Source organism: Columba livia, chromosome 2, assembly GCF_036013475.1.
Source record: "Columba livia isolate bColLiv1 breed racing homer chromosome 2, bColLiv1.pat.W.v2, whole genome shotgun sequence".
Taxonomy (NCBI): Eukaryota; Metazoa; Chordata; class Aves; order Columbiformes; family Columbidae; genus Columba; species Columba livia.
In genome coordinates, this window is record NC_088603.1 from 104,221,983 (window position 1) to 104,242,885 (window position 20,903).

General features: G+C 36.1%; 1 long non-coding RNA gene across 1 annotated transcript in view; it reads left to right on the forward strand.

Moving 5' to 3' along the window:
- LOC135578591 (uncharacterized) overlaps window positions 1-20,903 on the forward strand; it is a 49,025-nt gene that overhangs the window by 19,821 nt on the left and 8,301 nt on the right. The window contains exon 3 of the long non-coding RNA XR_010470416.1: window positions 7,839-20,711. This is a non-coding gene — a long non-coding RNA (uncharacterized LOC135578591). The remainder of the gene's footprint in view (window positions 1-7,838; window positions 20,712-20,903) is intronic.

A 20,903-nucleotide genomic window follows, 5' to 3' on the forward strand; every position in this document is an offset into this window, starting at 1 on the left:
AATAGAAAAGAAGCTATGACATCTAATACACAGCATTGAATAATTTGTATTTATTTAAAGAATATTACACATTCCGATACTGCTGGTTTTCTCTCTTGGACTCAATGATCTTAAAGGTCTTTTCCAACCAAAATGATTCTGTGATTCTGATGGTTTTGTCAGTTGTAATTCAGACTAACAATTTCTCAAATGTACAGATACTACTGAGGGGAGCCCTTCTTCTCCTTGAAACTTCTTTTTTTTTTTTTTCATGTCTGTGTATGGTCTTGTCTATATTTTTCTGTGGTAAATCCTATGAATTTTAATTATGGGCATTATCTGTTCAATATTTAGTAAGCAAATTAAATCTAGGCTACATACCAGAACCATCATTTCCTTTTTCCCTGGGAAATCTTTCACTTTGATGTTGAGGCAAACACATGTTTCTGACCATGGATAAGAACTCAACATGAATAGGGTATGGAAACACACAGGTCCTGTTATAATCTGATCACCAGTGTACAGAACTGAAATGTGACCAGCAAGCCCTTGGGCAGTTTACTCTAGACCATTAGCATACAGCCACATGGCTAATCAAGAAAAGCATGAGATTAAGGTTAATATTGAAAATATAACTCACAAATGTCCTTTGCTGTGAGACATTTTTTGTTGCTGTATTTCATCCATGTCTCTTTCTCATAATGTTTAACACAATGTGCAACAGTTCAATGTTTGGGGCCTCGTATTTAGGGCCAAATTGGCTACATGGCTTGGCTGGAATGAGAGACATCCTTTTACACAAGCTAAGCATTTGGATTAGTGTTAATTTTGCTCAGATTGTTTGTGGAATTTTTGTTAATTTTATTTTCTTGAATTGAAATTTTAAAAATACAAGATCACAGTGAAATTCCAGATATACTTTGTGCATTTGAAAGCCCTAATACTCTCAAAATTATTTGTTACAATGTACTGGGTCTGGCTTAAATGAAGTTGATTTTCTTTATAGCAGTCTGTATGGTGCTTTGTTCTGGATTTGTGAGTAATACAGTATTGATGAAAAACTGATTTTTTCGCTCTTGCTGAATAGTGCTTGCATAGCATGAAGGTGTTTTGATTTGTTTGTTCGTTTGTTTGTTTTTTCCTATTCTGTCCCACCAGCGAGTAGGCTGGATGTGTTCCTCCAGGACAGCTGACCATACCGTACAATGCTGTATTCATTCACAAAAATGTGGGTGAAGGAAGAGGAAGCAGAGGCATTTGTGGCTGCGGAGTTTTGCCTTCCCAAGTAACCACAATGCATGCTGAGGTCTTGTTCTCCAGGAAGTGGGTGGGCATCTTCCTGACAGTGTGAAGTAGTGAACGAATTCCTTATTTTGCTTTGCTTGTGTGCACAGTTTGACTTAGCTTATTAAACCACCATCTCGAAAATACGAGTAACAAAAAAAATACTTTATTCTTAGACATTATCCCAAGTCCTACTATCTCTTACAGTAGAGTCAATTAATCAAATCAAACATATAAAATACAAATCTTTGTTCATGAAGAATAGCTTTACAGGTATCTACTTTAGAGTTAGTTAAACAGAAAAGTCTGCTGCTTGTCAGATTATGATTTTCACTTTGAAGAAGCTTGGCGTTATTTCAGAGGCTACAGGGTGTCTTCATAGGTTTGGCGAGGTATTCACTAGGCTTGGCTATGATCAGAAAAAATATCATGTTAGGAATGAGCAGAAGCTTTATTATCTTTATCTTATAATAAAATCAAACAAATACAAAAGATATTGCTTTTCAAAAATATAATTTAAAAAAATCACAACTTTATACTTGTTGATATATATATATTTAAATAATTCAGCTGAACGAAAAAAAAAAAAAAGAGAGAAAGAGAGCAAGAAGAGCCATAACATCCTACCAAAATCTGGGCTGTGAAAGTAACAAATCTGTGCCATTCCACCAATATAAACAAATTCAATGGAGAATTTAAAAATAACAATATTACTAACAATTAAAAGATCTTATTAAATGATGTATTATATAAAATTACTGATGTAATTTTCTGTTGAGTTCTGGTTCACAAAATAATTCTTTTTTTCTTCTTCTAAAAGCTGCTTTTCTTTTCTTCTTGGTAAAAATAGAAAGTATTTGACTTTCTTTCTAGCCATCTACCTATCCTTTTTTAATTCCTTCATTTGTCTTAGTGCCAGTTATGTGTGATTTAGAATCACAGAACAGCTGAGGTTGGAAGAGACCCCTTGGAGATAATTTAGTCCAATCACCCTGTTTAGATCAGGGTCAGCTCAAGCAGACTGCTCAAGGTTGTATCCAGTCAGGTTTTAATCATCCCCAGGGATGGAGACAGCAACTTGTTCCAGTATTTGACTGTTCATGCAGTGAAAAATTTCTTCTTATTTTTAAATGGAAACTCCTGTATTTCAGATCATGCACATTGTCTCTTGCCTTGTCTCTCTTCTATGAGGTATTTATATACATTAGCAAGATCCACCCTGAGCATCCTCTTCTCTGGACTGAACAGATCCCACTCCCTCAGCCTCGCCTTATATGACAAACCATCTAATCTCTTAATCATTGAGAAGCTAGATAGCTAGAAGCAAATCTAAATGACTTCATGTCCACAACAAATGAGATAGAAGAAAGATAATCTCTCTGTGCATCAAGCTTCCAATATCAATTTTGAGAACTAAAAAAACCAGAAAACTTTATTCTGGTAACAATTGCTGGAAACATGTTCAGCATTTGCATGATATAGAGTATGGATAATGTGAATTAACTAACTAATTCGAAAGTAAATTAGACTACTACACCAAATCTCAAAAAAATAAATTCCATCAATGCTATGGCATGGTTCAAGGAAATGACTTAGTACTTATACCTCTTAATTTTTAATGTAATAATGTATCTTGTGCATAGTACATTTAGCCCTCCTGGACATCTCCATGATGATACTGAACAGAGTTATCAACTTTTTCTATTTTTTTTTTTTTTGTGTGTGAAATAATATTTCTCTATTTCTTCTTTTTTTTTTTTTTTAAGTCAAACTGTGAAATAACCATGAAAATAAGACAAAAGAATCTCGTATTTTCCCTACACCTTGTTCCCAAAATCTCTTAGGTTTTTGCTGCTCATTCAGATTTTTCTCAGCTCCTCTAGATCTTCCTTTAAGTAGACATCCCAGAGTTGGTGTAGTTCTCTTGCTAGGTTTTTAATTAGCAGGTATGGAACAGGGTAGAATAATTACTTTCTCTTGTCTGTTTTTGATTGCACCAACAAATTTTTCCTGCTATGCTGCTACCTCTTTATTTGTGCTTTGGTTTTCACCACCTACTTAAAGTAAAATGCAGCACACTATGTCAAAGATCATCTCATGACATGTACCAAGACCACTTCGAATTTTCATGCTGTCCTTCTAGTTTGGTCCACAGACATTTTATTACGTTACCTAAGTTGTTAATAAAGCACTAAATAGAACTGTTCAAAGGCAGTTTGTATAGGAAAATTCTTAGTCTGAGTCACTGAAGGTCAGTTGAGATTCTTCCTTCAAGTAAGTAAAACAGTTAATATTTTAAAAAAATATTCCAAATATCTTCTTTTTGTTTTGTTTATAATGAAGAACCAAAGCCTTATATTGGAGTCAGTATTGGTCTTTTCTAATTTATGATTAAATTAAAAATAAGATTGAAAATTTACATGTCAGATGCACTTAAAACATATTATCAGTGCAACTGTGAAGTATAAATTCAAAGGCATGGTAGGTGTTCCAAAGCGATTCATTGCAATGGACATTGTATTTACCTGTGAACAGTATTGGAACAAATATGGAAATAGAAGTTATATTTTTGCTCAGTGTGCACAGAAATCAGTATGTCAGGGACTAAATAGGGATGCAGTGTCTGTTTCTGCCACTGAAATGGTTGACTAAGAAGCATGCTTCTATCTCACTGGGCCCAGAACATAATTTTCCAACTGATCAGCTTGGGAAAGAGATTGTTTACATCAACATCATATTTACAGTAAAATGTCTGATGTAGGGTTTGTACCTGACACCATGGTCTTCTAGGATTTATTTTTCTTTCCACATAGGTCTAAGTGTTCCACACTTTAAACAAATTACTCTGATTTTATTTTGTCTTTAATGAGATTTAATGTCAGCCCCTAAAGATAACTAGTGATAATAAAACACCAAATAAATTTGTTGTTTTCTTAGGCATTTGAATCTTAAAATGTCAAAGGTGCGAATGTATTTGGAAAATGTCTACAGATTTCACTACTGAGAAAGTGCAACAACTCTTGTTTCAGTATTGTGTTGCAAATACTCGATCTCTCTTATTAATGTTGTCTTCTTCTCCAACTCTTTTCAAGTGCTCTGAAGATCCTGTCATGTCACTGTAGATACTTACCCATCTAACAGATATTAAGTTTTTTTTAGTGTTTTCAAATTTGTCCTAGTAACAATGGAATAAGAAATAAAACCAACCAGGCTGCACAAAATCAATTTATATACCCACACAGAAAAATTCTGACAATAAAATCTGACAAGTGTAGTAAGCAGTAGATTTCTTATTGAAATTAAGAAAATCTTTGCTTTTCTGTTCTGTGTTACCTTTTATGAAGTCTTCTATAAAATTCAGACATGTACTTCCACCTTTTTCTGTGCAATTTTCTTCTCATTCACATCTTGAACTACTAAAGGATTTTAAGTGTTGAAATGAATGACAGATAGATGCCAGGGTACTTGTAAAAGTCTGTCTCTAAACACTTCACTGCAGCAGGCCTCTGTTATATAGCAACAAGAAAAGATCATCTTAGCCACTACCGTCTCTTAGAGTGTTAATGTTGTAAAGTCACAAATCAGAAGTCTCAGATGAAAGTGATATAAACATAGTTCTTTTGTGTCAGTAACCAGGAGCTGAAGGAGTAAATAATATTTTAGTGGAGAGCTTGATCAGCAGACTAAGATTACAGCCACCTTTTTAGCAACAGAAAGCGGATCTGCCAATTATACAAGTAGGTACTTCACTCTGAAGTTATTGATGTCAGATGATGGTGACGAGGTGTGTGCTTGTCTGTCCAAGGAGGTCAATGCTTCAGTGTGATAAATACAAGGGTATCAAGTTTGGAGATGATGTGTGTAAGATTAGGCATGAATTTCCCATAAGAAATGGGACATAGTGAATTATACAGGCTGGAGAGTTTGGCGGGGAAAAATTTAATGAAATATAACAAGAGAAAGTGTAGAGTCTTCCATCTGGGCAAGAACAACCCCAGATTCCAGTATAAATTGCGAAATGACCTGTTGAAGGGCAGTGTAGGGGAAAGGAACGTGGGGTTCCTGGTGGACAGCAGGATGACCATGAGCCAGCACTGTGCCCTTGTGGCCAAGAGGGCCAATGACAGCCTGGGGTGTATTAGAAGGGTGGTGGTTAGTAGACCGAGAGAGGTCCTCCTTCCCCTCTACTCTGCCCTGGTGAGACCACATCTGGAATATTGTGTCCAGTTCTGGGCCCCTCAGTTCCAGAAGGACAGGGATCTGCTGGAGAGGGTCCAGCATAGGGCAACGAAGATGATGAAGGGAGTGGAACACCTCCCTTATGAAGAAAGGCTGAGGGAGCTGGAGCTCTTTAGTTTGGAGAAGAGGAGACTAAGGGGAGACCTTATCAATGTTTATAAATATATAAAGGGTGAGTGCCATGAGGATGGAGCCAGGCTCTTCTCGGTGGCAAACAATGATAAGACAAGGGGCAATGGGTGCAAACTGGAAGACAGGAAGTTTCATTTAAATTTGAGAAGAAACTTCTTCTCTGTGAAGGTGACAGAGCACTGGAACAGGCTGCCCATGGAGGTTGTGGAGTCTTCTTCTCTAGAGACATTCAAAACCTGCCTGGACATGTTCCTGTGTAACCTCATCTAGATGTTTCTACTATGGCAGGGGGATTGAACTAAATGATATTTTGAGGTTCCTTACAATCCCTAACATTCTGTAATTCTGTATGATTCTGTGTGATACTTCATGGAGCGATGACTTTATATTCACAGTTTCCAAGTATTTGGTATTACATAACCATTTTTACAAATGGCAAATAAAACAATTCTAAAATTAAAAAGATCCATTAAGTTGACCTAATTTAAATAATCTGAAATTTGTTTTTCAAAATTAACATTTTAGAGCATTTTCCTTCTCAGTGCAGAATTCTCAGCATACAGAAGCATACAATTACCAGTCATCCAGGGAAAGTTTAATTTTATGTGATTTTTTTCCAATAACATGCTGTAACTTGGTGGCAGATCTAAAGAAAAACATGCAATTTTCCAGGGCAATGTTTAACTTACTAAGACTGTGTAAGACTATGGCTTCTTTTTATTGGGATCCCTGCTTCATTTAATATGCTCTTGCCACCTTTGGTGAACAAATTATTCTGCTCCAAAACAGAGTCCAGGCTGTGTGTTGAATGAAGTATCAAACATGGCTTCTGGAAAATTAGTATGTGAGCACGTAAAAGCTGCAGGAGTCTCATACACAGTACACTTAATTTTGATACATTTCTAATTCTCAATTAATTTAAATATGTGCTTTTCAAAAATTTCCTCTGAAACATAGTGGCTGGAATGAGGGAATATGTCTATTCTTTGTTATGTCCAGGAGCTCTCTAATTCAAGTTCACATCTTTTCATTCTCTCCTTGGCACACATGCAGCCAAATACAATTTACTTGATGAAAGCATTTAAAAAGAAAAAGTTTCTTGCCATTTTCCCCCCTTGTTTCTTTATAGGGTAATTCTGCTGCTAGGCAATACTTTAAATCAGCTCGATTAGCAAAGTAATAGATTTTTACACACCATTCCGAACTAACTGCATAGTCACAAAAGAATGAACCACACCAAATGAAGGGTCTAAGAGAGCTGCATGTCTAAAATGACTGTAGCACCATAGCAGGTGCTGTTGAGCACTATCAGTGATGCAAGGGAATAGAACAAAGCACATTACTTGATTGAAAATTAGTTTTTTACATGCTTATTATATATCAAGATAATGTTAGACTAGCTCAATCTGACACTGTTAACTATATATAAAAGAACTAAGCAATTGTTTCTTTTTCTCCCATTTTTGAATGAGGCAACATTTTGACATATAATACTCAAGTCTGATTTCAAATAATATTGATTGCTCTACAATTTCTCAGTAGAAACAAAGGAATTTGAATGAAGGGAATAGTAGGGAGAAGGTGGTTTTAGATTTGATTTTAGTTTTCATTATCATACTCCATCTAATTGGCAATAAATTAAATTAATCCTATCATAGAATAGTTTGGGTTGGAAGGGACCTTTAAAGGTCACATAGTCCAACCCCCTGCAATCAGCAGGGACACCAACTAGATCAGATTGCTCAGAGCCCCATTCAGCCTGATCTTGAATGTTTCCAAGGATGGGGCATCTATCACCTCTCTAGACAACCTGTGCCGGTTTTTTATCAAGTCTTTCCCAAGTCAGGTTTGTTTTGCCATTAGAGTAATAAGTAAGTGATCTCCCTGTCCTTATCTCAACCCAGGAGCTTATGGTATTTTCTTCCCTTGACCTGTGGAGAAGGGAGAGTGACAGAGCAGCTTGGTGTGTACCTGGTAGCCAGCAAAGATCAACCCATTACACAACAAATGTTTTCTTGGAAATATTTTTATTTCTGTGGTAAAAAAAGTGAGAAGTAGAGAAAATAAAAGGGGAGCTATGACCTAAAATGCAGAAGACAGGAGTTTTCTTTTGTCTGGTGAAATCTGTCAAATGTGCTGATTATTTGGTATTTTCTCCTTTTTTGCCAGTTTTTATCATAAGGAAACTAATAATTGTTTTGCAGGTGCACAGATTGCAAAGAATCATTGACAACATGATGAAACTAACAGAGAGAATTCCACTAAAATTTGCATTAGGAAGAGAAAGTTCAATCATTCCATTGGACTTCACATTGGCTTGTGAACTGGACCAGAAAGAGTAACTCCTGCAGCATATATCCCAGAATCTTTACTGAAAATTTCAGTACTACAAGTACCACTTGCAAGAGAATTTCCAAGCCCTTGATGTTATCCAATACATTTAGGACAAGCTTTTCCACTTTCTCGTCATTCATATTTAATAGTTGTAACCTTAAAAAAGAAAGTCTTCCTTGGTTTAAACAAATTGATTTTGCCGACTAGGGTAACAGAAGAGGACATTAGCATACTCAACACATAAAATGATAATGGCTACCACTTATTATTAGCCTTACATTTCTTTGCTAAGGGTATGTGGACTATCTAACAAAACTCACAAAAGCAATAGAACTTATAGGATATACTTTAATTCTGTTTTAATTAAATTATTCTACAAAATGTTTTGCAGTCCATAGGGTGATGCCCCTGCTCTTTTTCATGCACTATAGGGAGAGACTTGTGTCTTCATTTCCCTGTTTTGCAGGTTTAAATTAGTCCCATAGTGTTACATTTGTTTTCTCTATTTTTCTGTGAGTTTCCTTAAGTACATGACAGAGAACCTACCCCCTCCTTTTGTGGATTCACCCAGTCCACCAAGAGCAGGAGGAAATCAGCCCACAATGAAAATTCACTTCATGATGTTTTGCATCTTGATTTCAACTAGGAAAGATACTACATAAGAAAACAGCTGCTTTCTAAGTGAAAGGTAAGTGCCCAGCACACACACTTTACATACTGCTTGTGTCATTTGGTCCTTTTGTACACAGAACTTTGAGTCATGTACATTGTTTCTTTTCTCTTCTAGTCACTTTAATTCAAATCAAATAACTCCTTCCCTTATTTTTTTTTTTCTTAATTAAAAACAGCAGTTAAAATCTTCACATCCTTCCTATTGAGGTTTGTTCAAGTCTGTTTCATGTGTTGTTATATATGTTAGTGTATTTTTGAAGACTGGAAAATCACTTGACAAAAACCTACAGAATCTGATGGGTAACAATACTATGTCTCATAATAAACCTCCTGGACTAACATATACTGATGGTGATGTACTTAAAATTTTACAGCTTGACTCATAGTTCTAGATGGTGGGAATTTGTGACAGGTATCATGATACATATATGTTTTTCACTAGCATTCTACATTAGAGACATTAACTTAGCTTATGTAATTTCTTCATAGGTGATCTAATAACTGCTGTATTTCTAAATAACTCTTGGACTCTGAACCACAGTTATTACCTAAGCAGCAGAATAGAAGTGACTGGTGACAGACAAGATTCATTTTCCAACCAGGCTCTGGCTCTCTATTGCTCTCCTGCTGTCACGCTCTGCTGGAGCAAGGATATGGGAGCAATGTCAATAGCAGGGGCATGTTCAAGTTAATTGCAGGTGCTGTTGCAGAGCAGGGTAAGGATTAAACAATGAGTTAAGGGAGTACTCTGGGTTTCCACTGTCTTCTGTTTAGAACATGTTTTGAAGGTAGTTTTGGAATATTCTCTTGAACAGAGACAGAAACAGGAGTTGAAAATTTCAATAAGTATGAAAATTGGAAATGGAAACTGGGTGTTAACTTGAGAATCTGCAAATGGATAACTCAGTAAGGAGAGAAGAGAAAGGAAGATCTCTTTAAATTTCCAGTTGACTAAGATATTTTCTAAAAGAGAATTAAACTTAAAAGAAAATTGCCTTATATTTGTACTTACTTAAACTTTACATTGATCTCACTGAGAGCTTTTGACTGCTCAGCAGGCACGTAGTGCTGAATTTAGCGGTCTCACTTTGAGTACAAATGCAACATTTTTGTCCTTTATTTTATCTTGAATTTTGCTCCATTTGACTCCAGTTTTAACACTTTTGCCCTTTTTCTTTATTCATTTATGATCAATAACCCCTTTTGAGCCCGCAGATTTGACGACGAACTTTTAAGATTTGGTAAATTATGTTCATAAACATTTTTTCATCTTGTTCCCTTTTTCACTCACAATACACAACATGAGCATACAAAAATCTACAAGGTAGAAAGAGTCAATAATATCTAGCTGCAAAAGTGACTTTTGTTTGACAATTTTACTGAAGACTGGAGGGATATATAAATATACAGCAGACAAATGGGATCCACAGGGACCCCTTTAAGATCTTTATGAATATTTGAAAGGGCATCTGGATCCATAGCTGCACAGGGCAATCAATTGCTATGAATTTTTATTTCCCCAAGCACTCAAAGGGAATGGCATGACAGGTATGTATTACCAGCAAGCTTCATTTAAAGAAACATGGGGCTTATTTTGATAAGGCCAAGGGAGAGAAAAAAACTCATCCATAATAATCTCATTTAAATTTAGGCTGGCAAAGCTGGTTATTTAATTACTGCAATTATTGTAAAACTGAATGCTTCCTACTAGTTTTAGATGCTGTATAGTCTTTTTTTGAATTCCAGCACTGCTTCTTTGCAAACTTGAAAAGCAGTCTCAGGAGCTTACAGAAATGAATAATGAAAAGAAACCCTTTTATGAGAATTGAAAATCAAATTAGAAATTGAGATTTTGAAGGTGTCCTTCCATCCCTCTATAGAGACTACTTTTCAAGAAACACCAAGGGAGAAGATTTCAGTCTTTTAAGCTTATCTTGACAGCCACCAAATATTTCGAAATCAGATATTTTGTGAGAAGCACGGAGAAATGTTATTGTGTCACTGGAAATCCCATTGTCACTGTCATTCATGTATAACTTTTGTGGTACATATATGTAATAAACTTAAACACAGAAATATTTACTCACATCCATAATAAAACTGTAAGAGAAGGCAATATTAGATTTGTTTAAACTAAACAGTATCACAAGGTACGTTCTATTTTTTTAATTTTTTTTTTAGGTCTGGTCAGGTCCAAAATGTTGTTCTTAACAAAGTCCAGGTTCAAATAGTGTAGAAGCAGCTACAGTCAAGAGATGGAAAAGGGGTAAATGTACAACAGAGGTACAATATAGTACATACAGTTTAGAAATAAAGACCGTGGTTTGGCTGTGTGGGTACTCAACCACATATATAATGATAGATGTAGTGTATATGCAGTTTGCTTCTTTGAGATCTTAAATTCACTCCCACAAATCCCACTGTTTAATCAGCCATGACATTACTGGCTCTAGAACAGAACTGTAGAAGTCACAAGTTGAAGGACTTGATGCAGAAGGTGTCACAGTTATTTTAAGTTACCCTGAGACACACACTCTTTTGTGCCATTTTTCAGCTAGTGCAATTTCAAGAAGGCTATAATCTAAAACATATTACTAGTGTGTAAGTTGCAAATCATGTAAAATAGTTGGTAAATTCTAAGAAGCAAGTAAGCAGAGATTAACATATGGAATAAAATGTTTGCTTGGTGATTATTCCTTATCCTCAGGGCGTAAGCTTTTTTACCCCAAAATCAGTTCTCTTGGACCTTGGACTTAGAGACAACAGTTTGTTTTTTTTTGCTTTTTTTTCTTTACAGTATTTCTTATACAGAGGCAAATGGCCATAAAAGGTATTGAATCCATTATAAACTTGCAGAATATCTCAAAATCAACTTAGTTTCTTGCCACTTACCCAGATTTACCCAGATGAGTTCCAGAAGCACTAATTCTATAAAAGTACTATTTTTTTCTTTATTATTTATTATTCCGCACCCCCCGGCCCTCCCCACCCCCCCAAAAAAAAAAAAAGTAGAATATGGAACATAGAGATCAGTGGTTTTAATTTAAGTGGAGAAGAAAATTTAGCCTGGTAGTTATTGTTTCTGGATATCATGTCCTGAGGTTTCACCTCAAGCTTTTTTTTTTTTAATTTTTGACCTACAGATAGCCATTAAAAGATTATTGACTTATGTATACATGAAAACCTAGTTCAATACTCACAGGTATGAGTGATTCAGAGGTCGTCCTGATTTAACAACAAATGAGCTAAAAAAAAAATATCAATTACAGAAACTTTTAAACACCTTTTTCCTAATTTATTTTAATGAATTAATGCATTGGAATTTTAGGGTAATGTTTTTAGTAAAAAAGAAAAATATATAGAATACAAGTTTCCTTGCATTTCCATAACATAAACGTTGTTCAGTTAAATGCTAGGCATTTATTGTTTGTGGATACTGAATTTAAGATTTCAATATTGAGATTGGCTAATGTTTGTACTGATGGACTGGATACTTTGCTGCCTCAGTTTGTTAGTAGTTTGTCGCTGATTTTAATGTCTCATGTTTTGAGTAGATGACTAAAAATGGCTTGGATACTCATAAAAACTTCTGTATGCTCATTATTGTCACCTCACTTTAGCTACTGAATTTCCCTTTGAGGAAATTACGTAAGTAAAATTATGAATATGTGATATTTGTAGTGTTTAATATTAAGGTCATGACAATCTAATGAAGTCACTGGGATACTAGCCTGAGAAAAGCATACAGCATCAGACTTATTTCCAAGGTAAGAATAACAGAATTCCTTCCAGAATTTATTGCATCAATTAAAGAAATTGCATTCTTTAAACAAGTAGTAGGTAAAATGAGGTATTTTTCTTTTCTTAGCTATGATAAAATATAGTTCGGCTCATACATAATAGTAGAAAATTACTATGTGGTCTGGTTCTTTAAAAAATCCCTTTTTAGATTTATGATGTAGCTTTATTTGATGAAGTCAGTTATCTGAAGACCACAACAAAAGCCTTCTTGTGGGACTATCACCATACTGCGTCTTTATTTATGTAAGTATGACAAAGGACCTCTGCTATCCTTTGTGTAATTAAGGAAATCAGTAGATAGAACTCACCTGGCATTCTGGAAGAAGCTAGTTTAGGAGTTACAAAACAGCCAGGGAACTCAAAGGAAAGCTGATAAATTAAAATAAATTTGCAACCCAGAAAAGAGGAAGAAGAAATTCAGTTTTATTTTCAGGGACAATTTACTCAAAAATGGGTAGTAACGCAATGTACCTACTAGGTATACAGGCGGGTTGTTTCTTAAACAGGAGTGGACAATATTGCATGCCTTGCTGGGATACAGAGGGTTTTTTCATTAGTTTTTCCCTTGTTCGTCAGGTAGACATGTCCTCTCTTTTTGTTAGACTAAGCACAGAGAAATGTTGTACTGATGTGGCTGTGATACTGTTTTGGTTGGCAGGAAGCTGAAGAGACTCAAATCTCTATACTCGTTTTCAGTCTGGATTTCTTAGCTGCATTTGAATATTCCTTAGAATTAGGTTGGTCTTTCAAAGCCTTGAAAATCTCCCTCCTGCAAATGACGTGTTGTTTTTTTTCATACCCTGAAGGTTCATGCTCAGGCCTCAAGATTGTTTTCATTGTTCTCTTTTTCTCTAAAATAGTTAATGAAAACCTATGCTGCAGGTAATATCTGACTCCTAGTTATCTTCTTGGAGTATACAGCAAAGAAATAATTGATTTGCTCTGCCAGGTAGCCTTCTTTTTCTCCAAGCCTGCTCTGTTAAAGTGGACAGGCACCAAAGTGAAGCAAACCTCTGCTGTCGACTCTGTGCTCTCGTCATCTTTCCCTCCTGATCTTTGTCTTAAAAGAGGAGACAATACAGCAGAGAAGAAACACATGAAATGCTGCTTTAGTCAGATGCAAATGGACAGGAAGAACCTGTGCCAAACCCTTGTGTAAGCTCTATATGGAGAAATTCTGCACACCAGGAGTGTGTATGTTTGTATACATATTTACATGTTTATATAAATGTTACGTATATAAAAAGACAGGATGGTGGAAATGAAGAGCAAGAGACAAGGAAAATCCCGTGGCATCTACACACAGTAAAGACAATAAGTCATTAAATACTTTACATATCCCAGTAACAGCAGCTGAGTCACTATGGTGATACTCTACTACCCAAACAGAGAAATTTTGGATAAAACTTTCCACAAGCTAAGCTTTTTTGTTTTGTGATCCACAAAATAATGTTAAATTTTAGTGTATTCATAAATAGTACCAGGTTTACTGCTTATTTATGATTGGTCATAAATATACATAATGAATTATGTAATCTGAGAAGAAATAACTATCTCTTATAAACTATTAATTTTTGTGGACCATAGTTCACACTCTATGGATATAATTTGCAAGTCTAATGCAAGACATCTCCCTCCTGCCCCATCACCCTGCCCTGGTTCTGTCTTATTTACAAGTGTCTGGTTGAATTAATAAATAAACAGTAGCTGAAATCTTTCATTTTAATTAGAATAAAGTGGCATTGGTATACCAATGTTTGGCAAAGAGATCCGAGGTGCTGTCAGATGGGGATTAACACTGAAACAAAGATTTGAATAAATACGTGGTACTTCAAACCAAGTTCGCTAACCACACATGAGATCACTTTTTCAGATAAGGCTCTTGCATTTAATATGAGATAGTACAACCGTGCTGTTTGAACTGTAATAAATGGCTCAGTGCATGTCTGCTGGGACATAAGACGACAAGATATTATTCTTCACCCCAGAACTGTCAAGCCTGATTATTTCCTAAGAAGCTTGACAGCTTTGGGAGTGATAAAAGGAAACCTCTGTAGCAAAGAGAGGAGGAAGGAGAATAGGGGAACTTTTTGCTGGTGTTTTCATGTTCCCACTGGAAATAATGCAGAGCCTGTGTAATTACAGTTGTTTGTTTGGGTTTTTTCCTCATGGAAAACAAATCTAGGAAAATGGCATTGGCCATAGAAAGGAGTGGCTTTTACTGTTAACATCTTATGTCTGCAAAGGTTAGACATCAAGAAAGCCGTAGTTAATTTATAGCAGAGCTAATACAAGAAGCCCACACAAATAGACCGCCTATGATCTCAGTGGATTTGTCACTGTCTGGACACCAGGCCGGTGAGGTCCCTGTGACAGAGCTTGGCTTCCAGTGGCTGTGGTTGCTCATGTGCAAGCAGGGTGCGCTGCTTTGCTCTCAAGCTTTGAACATGGAGCAGGCTTCTCAGGAGCTTTCTGGCCAAGCTAGCAAGAGTGTGCATGTGGGGTCCTGGAAGAATAGAGAGGGCAGATGCCAGGCTCTCGAGGGGGATGAAACAGGTGGTGGGAGATGGCAGTCAAGACCCAGATCCAGTGGCTACAGCAAGGTTAGATCTTGCAGGACTTTGACATTGTTGATGTGTCATGTATGGCAAGAATGTACAAACTGTTATGGGAACAGTGGGTACAGGCCATGTCTTTGCTAGTAGGTGGGCTCAGCATATTTTTATGTAATATTGGAGGGTGTGTACTTGAAACCTTGATACTTATTTTTTTTCTCCTGAAGCAAGCATGAAATTGCTGGTTCTTCAAATATGCAAGCTCCCTGAAAAGAGAATGACGACATTTTTCCTTGGGTTTTTCTGGCCTGATTTCTTATTTCTTTTTATGTCAAGAAAAGTAGCTTCTCCACTGTTCTTTGATTCTTGCTGATTTTTTTTTGGCTCTTATAATTGTCAGGAAAATGAAAGGTCACTGAGGATATTCTATGCCATGTGCCAAAGTATAACAGAAATTTAAATTCACTATTAAGTGACAATGAATAGGGAGTTTAACAGAGCAGCAAGCAGCAAAAGGACCTTCAGAAGTGCATAGAACGGCAGGGAAAGGCCTATTAAGTGGGGTTTTATCAAGTTGGAAAGCCTTAAGACTATATGAGTATGAATATTGGCCACATTCTTTGAACCTAATTGTAGATCAGCAAAAGGGAAGTAAGGGACCTGTAGGATGCCTGTCCCAGGTGTACTGTCGTATTGGGAGATGAGAAGTAGCCAAGTCTACATTAAGTCCTGAGAAGCATTAGGGGTTGGTGAAAATTTTGTTTGCTTTTCAAAAGCAACTCACCCATACTAAATAATTTCTTGATTCTTTTGTGGCAGCTAGTTGTCATAACATAAAAATGTTCCAGTAAATATTTTTGTTGTCAAAGCATTAAATTGTAGGCTAATCAAACTTTCTCAAGATACATAATTAGATTATGGTTGCTAGACACTGGAAAAAAGACTTCTCATCTCTAATGTGGCTGAGCAATGCTTTGTGTGTGTGTGTGTAATAATTGCAATAAAATTTAAGCTATATCAATCTCTTTCTTATAGGGCTTCCAAGAAGAAAGAATAATTCAAAGACTGTTGTAAAATAATATTAAGAATAAATGAAATAAAATTAATAAAACAAACATGGTTTAGAGGAGAAAAGTTTCTGGCTCTCAATTGGTGAAGGGGGTCCCAGGTAATGCATCACTACTCTGGTCCATGTAAGCATGTCTGTACAAGAAAAGAAGTAGAGTCTGAGCAGTGATAAAAAACAATAAAAAAGAAATATGAAGAATACAGCTGTAGTAAGACTTCAGGAAACATTTTGTGAATTATAATATTTCATTTTGCAACTGAAAGACTCATTTAAACTCTGAGAAGGAAAACCCTAATTATTTTTATGAATTTATGTGTTAGTGTTTTCCATGAAAAGAACAGTATAACACCTGCTTTTCTCCTGTTCCTTTTGTACTGAGTTGGACAGGTTGATTATGTGCCTTTAGCTTTGGATAGAGATAGTCAGCCTGATGAGATCATATGTCCTTGCCTCCTACAACACTCATAACTTCACTAGATAATTTTAAAGCTTTGAATTTTTGCTGTGGAAATAGGGTATTTATGAGCAAGATGCACTCTTCTGAATTTAAGAGTTCAAACAACACAGAATCCATTAGATACCTAAATAGTTTCCTTTATTGCAGAAACAAAACACAGCAGAAAGTCATGCTCTATTTCCCAGCTTTGACAGAATCAGGTTTAATGAATGTCTGGCTTTAGTTTTTCATCCACTTGTAAAACTATGCTTGTACAGCACTTGTGTAAGATGACTTAGGCCTCTTCAGAAGTAGATAATCACTAAATACACTTCTATTCTTTTCACTTGGCAGGAAGACTAGAAGTCTGATTACTTTCTCAAGAATATTTTTTCAACATTGTTTTAAACAACTCTACAGCTGAAAAGCTGGGGAGCAGAAAAATATAATTTGACATTACACTGTTGTTTTTTTTCTGGAGGAAAGGCACCTTTTGAATTGTCTTATGAGAAGTGATGTATGAGATAAGGAATATCAAAGATTCCTCAACTAATATATACAACTAATATATGTAGTGTGTATATACAGTTATTTAAGGAAACTTTGAGAACCATGAGTATTATAATTAGTATGATGTTTAAAATAATATTCAGAAAAAATATGTAAAGATATATATGACTACAGGCTAATTTAGATGCAGAAAATATTTATGATGATTAAGACCGGAATCTCTTTGAATCTCATCTTTATTTATGATGTATTTTACAGTGGATGGAGCAAATTATTCTGTACATACTTTTTGTTGTTGTTGTTGTGGTTTTGCATTTTTTAACATCACAGTAGTTGCTGAAGTGTTTCTCTTCCATATTTCAGAAAGAAGAACTGATTGAGGCAGTCCTTATACTTTGCAAAATATTTCCACCTCACCACATTTCTTTATTTCCAAATGTCATACTTTAATATTATATTATAGCAATCTAACCAGGAGGATATTTTGACACTTCTTGGGATGTACAGTCCACCAAGCCCATAGAATAAAGTTCAGGGATAAAAGCAAAACTGTTATTCCTGTGAAATTTTTTGGTAGTTTGGGTCAGGTGATGTGTAATTGAAAAAAAAAGAAAAGTACCACCAATACTGAGAGACTGAGTGCTTATCCTGAAATTCAATTGGTTTCCCTTTTACATTAAAAAAAAAATATATATATATAATTTCATTAAAGATATCCTACTTAAAAAAAAAAATACAGAAAGCTCTTGAGCACCTTCATTTATGCTATAATGATACACTGGTTTGAGATGGTTGCTTTTATTGCAGCATTCTATTTTATAGCTTGAATTCCTCATTGCTCTGGAATGGATTGCAACGTAAATCCTAAAAAGGCTGAAAGCAAATAGAAATCTGGATTGCCAGATTTGAAGCTGCATGTATGGATGACAGGCTTCAGATCCATTTTGACTTTAAGAATTAACAGCAGTGAGAAGGATATTATAATTCTTAAAAGTCCCGGACCTACAAACAAAAGAGAACTGTTATTGAAGTTTCTGGGTCCTTCAGACTCTGAAAGCTGAGGGTTGTTTTAAATCAGATTTTTCTTCTAGATTTTTTGAGATAAGCCAGAACCTCAGGTCTTTGACCAACTTCTGAAGCTAATCTCTGTTTCTCCATCCTTCTTTCACTCATTATTGCAGTTGTTCACCCTTTTTTCTTACTTGCTTTTTCCTGCTCAGACTCACACCTTGTAAGCATTTTTGAATTCAAATGGAAGAGTGTGACTAAAACGTACTGGTTATTTAATGGTGTACTATGTCAGAAATTCCCATTTTATACTGTCATTTATAGTGCTACAGTGGATCTAAAAAAGTTTTCTTGGATTTGGTGGTTTTCATTTGTTGGTGATTGAATTTCTTTTGTTGTTTTGTTTTGTTTTGTTTATTTATTGTTTTTACCTCTACCATATCTATTCTTTAGTGCATTGGGCACAGAGAACCTTGGCATTAATTTCACTCTAATTGTGGATTATATGAAAGCAAACATATTCAGTATTATACTAATAAATTTGTTATTAAGGAGAAAAATTGAGATATCAAATTAATTTTCTTCAAAAATGGCATAAAACGTGCTTCAGTAAAGGTATAAAACTGAAAAAGGAAAAGCAGGATTTTCAATTTGCTTAAGAGAACAGTTATTTGAAGTCCATTGACACCTACCTTGAATGTATATTTAACTGAACAGAAAATGGAGAAAGACATAGATGATGTCTGATTTGTGCAATGTAATAAATCTATGACAGTTATAAGTGGTGAAAAACACTGAATTATAATGGAAATTCCCATCACAAAAATTAAGATGTCAAGAACTATTAATTAAGACCATAAGAAATGCAAAGCAGAGAAATTATTTAAATATAATTGGCAGTTTAGTAATAAACAGGAGGCACCACTTACTAGGTAGGAAATTTCATATCATCTGCATATTAAAATAGTTTTTACTCATCTACTTAGATTGACTGAGTGAAAAATTTGGGGGAAGTCAAATGGAGTAAAAAATTACATTGTACATTTCTAGAATATTGAGAGCTCATAAATAAATGCCTTCATTATGGGTCTACATCTTAGCAAAAGAAACACAAGATGTGTGGCAGTTGCACATCCCCCTGAGATCCGGAGCCTTCAATAGGGCAGCTGATGGCTCTTTAGCATCTTTTGTGCCCTATTGTGCATGTCCAAACCTACACATTGCACCAAGGTGCTGACAGTCACATCCTCCCCTACCCGGGGGTAGGGTGACTTCACCTCCACCCAACTGGTGGGCAGGAGGGTGGGACCCTCAGTCGATTGACAGGGTGGTCAACAAAGGAGGTGCCCAGAGAAACTGAGAAGCTTCTGGACCACGCTGTAATACCCACAGCCAGATCTGACCAGGCTATAAAACGGGGTCCCTGCTGAAGACCCTTCTTGTGTGGTCTTCTCGGAGCAGCGGGTCTGTGAACTGGATCCCTCCTCTTAGATGGAACGCTGTCCAAGACTTTGCAGGATTGAGAGCGGTTCACCACCTCCTGTGGTGAGTGGTTGTTTACTGGGTATATCCTTGAATGAGCCCTTGCCCAAGCCAGGCAAGTGTGAGCCCTCGCCTAACCCAGGTAAATGATCATTTTTTGTGGCTAACCTGGAGTGAGAGGCCTCTGCTTTCTTGTTACTTTTGAGTGTATGTGTGCACGTTGTGGATCCTCATTATTCTTATGTTGTCGTACCCCCAAAAATCTCCTCAACTGTTATCTGAACCTGTATTGTATGTTGTTGGAGTGCTAAAAAATTGTGTTTTTGGTATAGTCAGTTTATTGGCCACACTTTTCTAGCTAGAATAAAGTCCATTTTGGAACTTGTTGTCTACCTAAAATTGACTTTTGGGGTGCCTCTGTGACAACATAACTCTAATCTGATAGACACTATATCTAGTACAGATCAAATCCTGGTAATGAAGGTAAGTCACACCTGTAAGCACTGATTTATAGAAGCAGTGGTGGGGAAAATCAATGCTGTTACTGAGACTTCAGTCCAGGTTCCTTGCTTAGTATCTCTTACTTACAAGGCCCCTATCACCTGCTGAACTTAGAGATGTCATTATGCACATAGAGAACAAAGGCCGAAACAGAAGTGTAAATATTTGGCACTTCACAAGCTAAATTATTTTGATGCAAATCAAGTAGGAGGAAAAGTTGAAACTAGGAAGTATCAATAGTAATTGAGAAATATCTGACAGCATTAATTCTTAAAAAAAAAAACCAACAAAATTCCATATTAAAAGAGCCTCCATACTGGCTTTAAAAATTAGGATATCTTTAAGGCCACAAAAAATGAAAGTTAGATTAATATTTTGTAGTGATTTTGGCTGGCATAAATTTAATTTTCTATATAGCAGCTTGTACAGTGCTGTTTTGGTTCCATGATGAAAACAGCATTGATAACTTGGGGATGTTTTTGTTATTGCTGAGCAGTACTTACACAGGGTCAAAGCCTTTTCTGCTTCTCACACCACCCCACCAGCAAGTGGGCTGGGAGTGCACAAGGAGTTGGGAGGGGACACAGTTGGGACAGCCGACCCCAACTGATCAAAGGGATGTTCCATACCATATGGCATCATGCCCAGCAATGAAGGCCAGGGGAGTAAGAAGGAAGGGACAGATGCTCAGAATACCTGACTGTTGATGGTAAGTGAATAAATCCCTTATTTTTCTTCCCTTGCATGTGTGGCTTTTACTTTACCTGCCTTTATCTCAATCAACAAATTTAATCTTTTACACTTCTGATTCCCACCCCCGTCCCAAGGGCAGGGAGTGAACAAGCAGCTATGTGGAGCTGAGCTGTCTTACTGAAGCTAAACCATCATATCCATGAAAAAG